General features: G+C 48.7%; 1 non-coding gene across 1 annotated transcript; it reads left to right on the top strand.

The window, feature by feature from the left end:
* The first annotated feature begins 1742 nt into the window (after positions 1-1742).
* On the top strand, positions 1743-1934 carry LOC140214511 (U2 spliceosomal RNA). The gene has a single exon (XR_011891447.1). It is a non-coding gene; the product is annotated as a U2 spliceosomal RNA (small nuclear RNA).
* Positions 1935-6775: the final 4841 nt, after the last annotated feature.

The following is a 6775-nucleotide window of genomic DNA, read 5'->3' as shown; positions in this document are numbered from 1 at the left end:
GGTGTTTCAACGATTGCCGGCGTGACACAATGCAGCTGCGTGCGGGATGCCAGCGATTCCGTCGTGGCGGTGCGGCGGCTTGTACGCAAAAGTTGCGTCAAAGGCGTCGCGCTCGCACCGCCCCGGCACACGTGGTTTCGGACTTTGTCTCTTCGAGCGCTCGCAGCGATGTCGAGGCGATCGCTTACGTCTGCACGGTTTCCGGTGTGCTACAATGCAGCAGTCTGCCGCACTACACCTCTTGGTTGCCGAGGCCAGCACGGCAATTTACTGAAGCGAGCGCATTGCGCCCAGGCGGCAGCGGACTTTGTGCTTTCGGGAGTGCTCTTGCTGTAAAATTTGAACGGCTGCAGCTGCGCGAAGCAAGTGTACCTATTTTCACTCTCTCTCTGTCTGCCTTTGAGGCGACTGTAATTTCACTTTAAACGCAACTGGAGGCGGGAGCAACCTGATGAGAGTAGGTGGACTTCGGTACATGTTGTAATTTAGAAATTGCTTTCAAGCTTTGAGGACATACACCTTCGCGCCATCTGCTTTCCCCGTCTCTTTGGCACTTTATAGTATGTGCTGCATGCTCTGCATTCCAAAGAAACACGCCTGTGTCTCTCCCTCTCTCACGTTCTTCTTCTTTTTGTAGCTGCTGTTGTAGAAGATGCTATGCTCTTTAATCGCTGTAACATAGAGTGCTTGCACAAGCCAACAACTGTTGCGCGTTTTTTTTTTTTTTTTTTCTCTTCCCAAGACGTTTCTGCCATTATTCACTAACTCTCGTTCTTAGTATGCAATGGAGCGTTAGCTCGCGCCATCTACCTTTCTTTCTGTATTGCAAAGTCCGCAGGTTTTCCTAGTTCCGTACACAGATGGCGCTAATGCGTTTTGGCGCCAGGTTCGAACGACCTCGCTGTACTCGTGTTTCCCATTTGAATGTTTCAAAGGGGTTTGCGACAGGGGGTGGTTCTTGTGCAAGGCTGAGCTTTCCAGCTGCGTTTAAGCTATGCTAGCATGTGTGCGTATATATATATATATATATATATAAATACACAAACACACACACACACACACACACACACACATGCATATATACATACACACACACGGTAATGGTAAAGATGATGAGGTAGCACTTTTTTTTTTTTTTTTACAATGCCTGTGTTTCAGATGGCGATCTTTCTCCCCTCTATGTTTCCGGTGGGAAGGAGTGTGCAGCGTTTTCTATATTTATTTTGTCATTCACTTCTATGTTGCTCGTCTTCGTACATGGGGCATGCTACCTAATTCTACCGGTCGATTCGACACGTTGCGATCCGTCCCGGCCTGTGCCGTATCAAAATTTTCAGTGGGCCTTGCGGTAAATAAAAAGAAATGAAGGAAATGCGCGTAGTATATTACAATTGCACACGGGCTTGAAACGAAGCCCTCAAGGAAGGTCACCTTGAGCGGTCGCATTCAGACGGAAGTAAGCATTCCCCTGGCGCGTTTTTTTCCGCTCGCCTGTTCCGTTTTCTACGAGGTTGCCTTGGTTGGTTTCGCGTTACAAGCAAGCTTGCACTCGGGTCTCGTTTCTACGCGACAGCGTTTCGTTAACAGCGAAAGACTGAGGCGTTGCGAGTTCATCCGTGAGATAGGGAGCGTTGAGTCTGTACACAGGCTGAATTTTATAATATTGCCCACGCTGTTGCTGAGGTTACCCATGTCGGCAGGGCGCCCACAAGGCAGTAGTACAATGAAGTGAAGTGAAGGACATCGCTTCTCGGCCTTTTGGCTAAGATCAAAGTGTAGTATCTGTTCTTATCAGCTTAATATCTGATACGGGTTCTATATGGACCCACGATATTAAACCTATTTTTGGAAGTTGGCGGAGTGCTTGAAGCCTGCTTCACCTCCGCCGCAGGTCGGCCCGGTATTGCACTACCTCCGGGATCGGCCCCGCTCACTTAGGTGAGACTTCATTCAATCAAAATGAAGAGCACAAGCTCAACGCGAGCAGTGACTTGACACGCACCATTCCTATACTACACGCAACGATGCCGGTTCGCGGACCACGAGAGTAATTAAACTGCCACTCCATCTGTGTGTAGCGTCGCACTTGTTGCGTCGCAAATGGGACAGCCGCTCCAGCAAATTTCTAGTTATGGGCTTCGAGAAAAATTAATGAAAGCAAAAGAAAGAACCAGAATTCCTATTTGTCCGATGTCTCTGAATGATTGTCTCCTGTAAAGAGCCACTTGGGGGGATGGGGGGTAGGATTAGCCGTGGGGTTCGCAATCAATATGAATCCCACTCAAAGCCAACACTGGATTTTGGAGTTCACTATCGCTTGGATCCGTAAACCACCGCGGCCACGCAAGCTCGCCCTGCCGCCGAAATCCGCTGCCCAAGTGGAAGAAAGATTCCCTATGAAAGAAAAATAGAGTGCCCGATTTCTGGCAACTACTGTGCAGCCTTTGTGTACACATTTTCGCAGCAGTGGGACCGAGCGCCTCGAAAACAAACTTGTCGTATGCCCAAATGTGGCGAAATATATTCAAGGGTTAAAAGGTGCCTCATCTTTCTAACCTGTATGTTACGAAGACCTGTTGCTACCTTTTCATCATGAACATCATCATCATCATCATCCTGGCTACGCCCACTGCAGGGCAAAGGCATCTGCCATGATCCTCCAAGTACCCCGGTCAGGTGCCGATTGTCGCCATGTAGTCCCTAATCTAATCTGCCCTCCTAACTTTCTGCCACCCCCTGCTACGCTTCCCTCCTCTTGGAATTCAGTCTGTAACCCTTAATGGCCACCGGTTATCTTCCCCCCAGATTGCATGCCCTGCGCATGCCCATTTGTTTTTCCTGGTTTAAACTTTGGTGTCATTAACGAGCGTTTCTTCTCGCACACCCCAATCTGCTCTATTCCGATCCCCCCGTGACGCCACACCCATCATCCTTCTTTCCAGAGCCCGTTGCGTCGCCCTCAGTTACCCTTCGGTAATCCTCAAAGCTTTTTGTTGGGGCACTCGTGGCATCTTTCTCGTTTAATGAAGTCAAATTTTTTTCAGTTTTGGGGGAAAACTCAATGAGCTAGGCGCGATTGTGTCCCTGGCGCCGCTCTCAACAAGATGGCGGCGCCCATGCTTTTTGCCTGCAGGTTCGGCCCTACGCAGAACACGCCTGCCGGGCAGTGTAGCCACGTTGAAGGGGCAAAGCGTAGTGCAGTGAAGCGCTTGCTCGGGCGAAAAACGCAAATATGAGCCAAACAGGAATTTCCATTATTGGAAATTCCAGTTCAGTTTGCGCATTGCGTTCGCCTAAGGTAAAGAACACAAATGCGAGTGCCACAGCAGTCAAGTCAAAGCTTAGGATTGCGTATCATTTTTTTTTTTTTTTTTCTTTTCGTGCCTTTTACTCCTGGCCTGCGTGGCCCTAGCGCGCATGCACACGAAAGTAATGAAATGCTGAAAACACGAAATAATGCGGTGCGGCTGTATCATATCTATTTTGTGCGCTTTGTTCTTTGTGGACTACAGCGGTGTGCGTCATGAGAAAGTTTCGGTGCCCTTCTTGGGTGACCAGTGAAGCTATATTTAAAACCACATTGATTTGTACGGTTATTGCTACAAACTGCGTGTGGGTGTTTTTCTTTTTCGCTGCCAACGATGGGTTATCGCAACCGCGATCGGTTCTGCTGCTACGCTAGACGCGTGCTTGCCAACGGTTGGCTCTATACGCGACCCGCGACGCGTGGTCGGCACATTCAAGCAGTCAATTGCAAACCGTTCCAAGAAAAAGGATGTACTCCACTTGCCACCTAGTTCGACGATTGTACTTTCTGACCCTCGAGGAAGCGCCGCCTTCCCACGTTTTCTATAATACGATAAGATTCAGAGCGACCGCGACCACTTGTCTTTGTCAATATCTCGGAAACGCTTTCTTTGTTTTCTTTTTTTTTTTTTAAATCCAGATACTCAGACGCGCCCGTGTTCACGCGCACTTGTTCTCTCCGATAAGCAGGGAAGCTCGGTTGGGGTGGTGTCGGGCCTTGCGCATGCGCTGCTGAGCTCGTCGCTTCGCCGGCCGGTCGATGCTGGCGCGGTACTGGTAATGAACTTCGACGTGCATGGTGAAACGTCACTTTGTATTGCCACTGTAGACTAGCAATGCAATGTGTTTGCGAGCGATTGGATAAATGAGAAAGCGTGCACTGTCTACAGTTCATGCCCCTCTAGAGTAGTGGAAATGTTGCTCCAAGTGTTAGGTTTGTAATTTGCGCCTACGAACATGAACTAAACAAAGAAAATGGTCTGCAGCCGCCTTCGCTTCATAAAATTCCCGTACGAAGAAATTTCCGTGCGCGAATGAGAGAGCAAAAGAGAGAAACCATGTTAAGAAGAATGGCTGCCTTTTACGTGATCTCGCGCATGAAACCAGACGATAGATTAATTTTAGCCGTTCATTTTGATTTGCCGAATGTAAACCGGAACACTTTCTCCACGCGGTCTTCAGATTTGAATGGCAATCAATCACATCCTTTCTTTTTTTTTTTTTTTTCTGTTTCTTTCTATCTGGAACCGAAAGAATTCAGAACGCCATTTCAATCTTAGATTCGATTAGATATCGCGACTGGTATGCTGAAATATCACGCCTTATCTGGTGTTAACCTTCTTGATCACGGCAATAAAAAATCGCCAGTTCCCGAACTTTAATCGCGCCGAAGATGAACCGATATGCTGGATTCTTATTGTCATGATTTTATAGAAAGCGCTGGTTCTATGGCTAGCTTTGAGGAAAAGAAAAACATCGTTCAGGAATGTATAACTCTAAACAACTAAAAAAAAAAATCTGCCGGCAATTGGTACTACAACGAGAGTACTGAGAATACTGGAAAAGATGAAATCCAATCATGCTGAACTGAACTGAGATTATTTCATCAAGACATGCCCCGAAAAACGTGGCCACTTTCAATGATAATTTCAAATGTGATTTCTTTCTTTTTTTTTTTTCTTTTTTTTTTTTTTTACGACGGATAATAATTATCTTTCCAATGGCGGATGTGAAAATTTCAGAGCACGTCATTTTCGAAATCCCAAGGCCCCGGACGCATTCTCTCTTCTTTAAGTATTTTGGTGGTGCACACGGAGGAAAATTTCGCGCACGTAATTTATAAACTAGTAGTTGATTTTCTAGAAGAACACAAAGTGCTGACAAACGGCCAACCAGGACACAATTAAATTGGTATTACGCACGGTTTCGAAGCCGCGGTAACAAAAGGGTAACAAAGGGACGTTCATTTCGTGGTGTCGATTTCACGTCTCTCACAATAAAAAAAAAAAAAATAATAATAATAAAAACTACTGCATAAAATAGGTTTTCCCAAACTGGATGGTTTCGATCAGCTTTTGAACAGCCCTTCCTTAAATTGAGTTGGCGTTGATTGAGCAGGTGCGGGCCTCTGCTGTTTTGGATTTTTGTAAATGGCATCAGTACTGGACAGTCCGTTCACTTGAGGATCAAAGGAGAAACCCCCCAAAAAAATATCATATCGTGGTGAGAGACGTGGCAGATGAGTACAATTATCGGCAGAAAAAACAAAAGGAAAACCGCCTCGTACTCAGAAGCCGCTCCTCTCACGTGTGAAGCTTCAAACAAATTGTTTTTCTTGAGACGCTCTATAAAGTTATACACAGCTCCTTAAATGCAGCACCCGCACACAAAGCCAAACGTTCCAAGCTGGAAAGAAAGCATGAAATTCGCGGTGCCCGTTTCCTGTGAAACAACGGGCAACAATACGCAAAGTCCGCTACCACGTCAGCCGGGGCGGCCACACCCCGCCCGCGCTTAAGCCACATATGGCGACTGAAAATGCTCGCCGCTCAAGCTGCGCGCGGCAAAGTCCGCAACCACGTCAGCCGGGGCGGCCACGGAGAGCGCCGAACGCCCGCGCTTAAGCCTGAAAATGCTCGGCGCTTACGCCAGGTAGCGAGAAAAAATGCTCGGCGCTTAAGCCACGCGGGGACTAAAAACTGAAGCCACGGGATTGTTGCTGAAATTGTATGCATTCCGGTGGAGGTCTGTCGGCGCCGGCGCGCGGCAAAGTCCGCAACCACGTCAGCCGGGGCGGCCACGGAGAGCGCCGAACGCCCGCGCTTAAGGCTGAAAATGCTCGGCGCTTAAGCCAGGTAGCGCGAAAAAATGCTCGGCGCTTAAGCCAGGTAGCGAGTAAAAATGCTCGGCGCTTAAGCCACGCGGGGACTACAACTGAAGCCACGGGATTGTTGTTGCTGAAATTGTATGCAGTCCGGTAGAAGTCTGTCGCGCGCCTGCGCGCGGCAAAGTCCGCAACCACGTCAGCCGGGGCGGCGAAAAAAAAAAAAAAAAAAAAAGCAGCCCCCCTGTACCAGTGTGCGCGAGGCGGCAGTCAATACCGGCCTCGCTGTTACAGCCCCCAGGAGGAACACACAAGGTCCTCTCTGGAGTCTGTCTGTCGTTCGATCACACGCCACACGACTGAAACAGGAGATGGCGTGCATTTGCCACTCGGGTTGCGAGGCCCTCGTGTGTTGCGCGTCGCGCCAACACACACACATCGCCCCGAAAATCGGCCGGTTCGCGTTCGAGACGCAACCGCACCATTTCAGCTGTCGGGAGCGCGGCTTTCGTCGATGCCGAAAGCCGCCTTTTTATGCGCGTCACTAATACGATGACGAGGCAACTTTGTTGACCAGAAGAAACGCGCGCGACACAGCGCACGCAGCGCAGCTTCCCGCGGGCTGCTTCACGACAATCAAGATCG

This window comes from Dermacentor andersoni, unplaced genomic scaffold, assembly GCF_023375885.2.
Source record: "Dermacentor andersoni unplaced genomic scaffold, qqDerAnde1_hic_scaffold ctg00000394.1, whole genome shotgun sequence".
NCBI lineage: Eukaryota > Metazoa > Arthropoda > Arachnida > Ixodida > Ixodidae > Dermacentor > Dermacentor andersoni.
The sequence above is the reverse complement of the archived record's forward strand: the minus strand, read 5'-3'. Positions and strand labels throughout refer to the sequence as shown.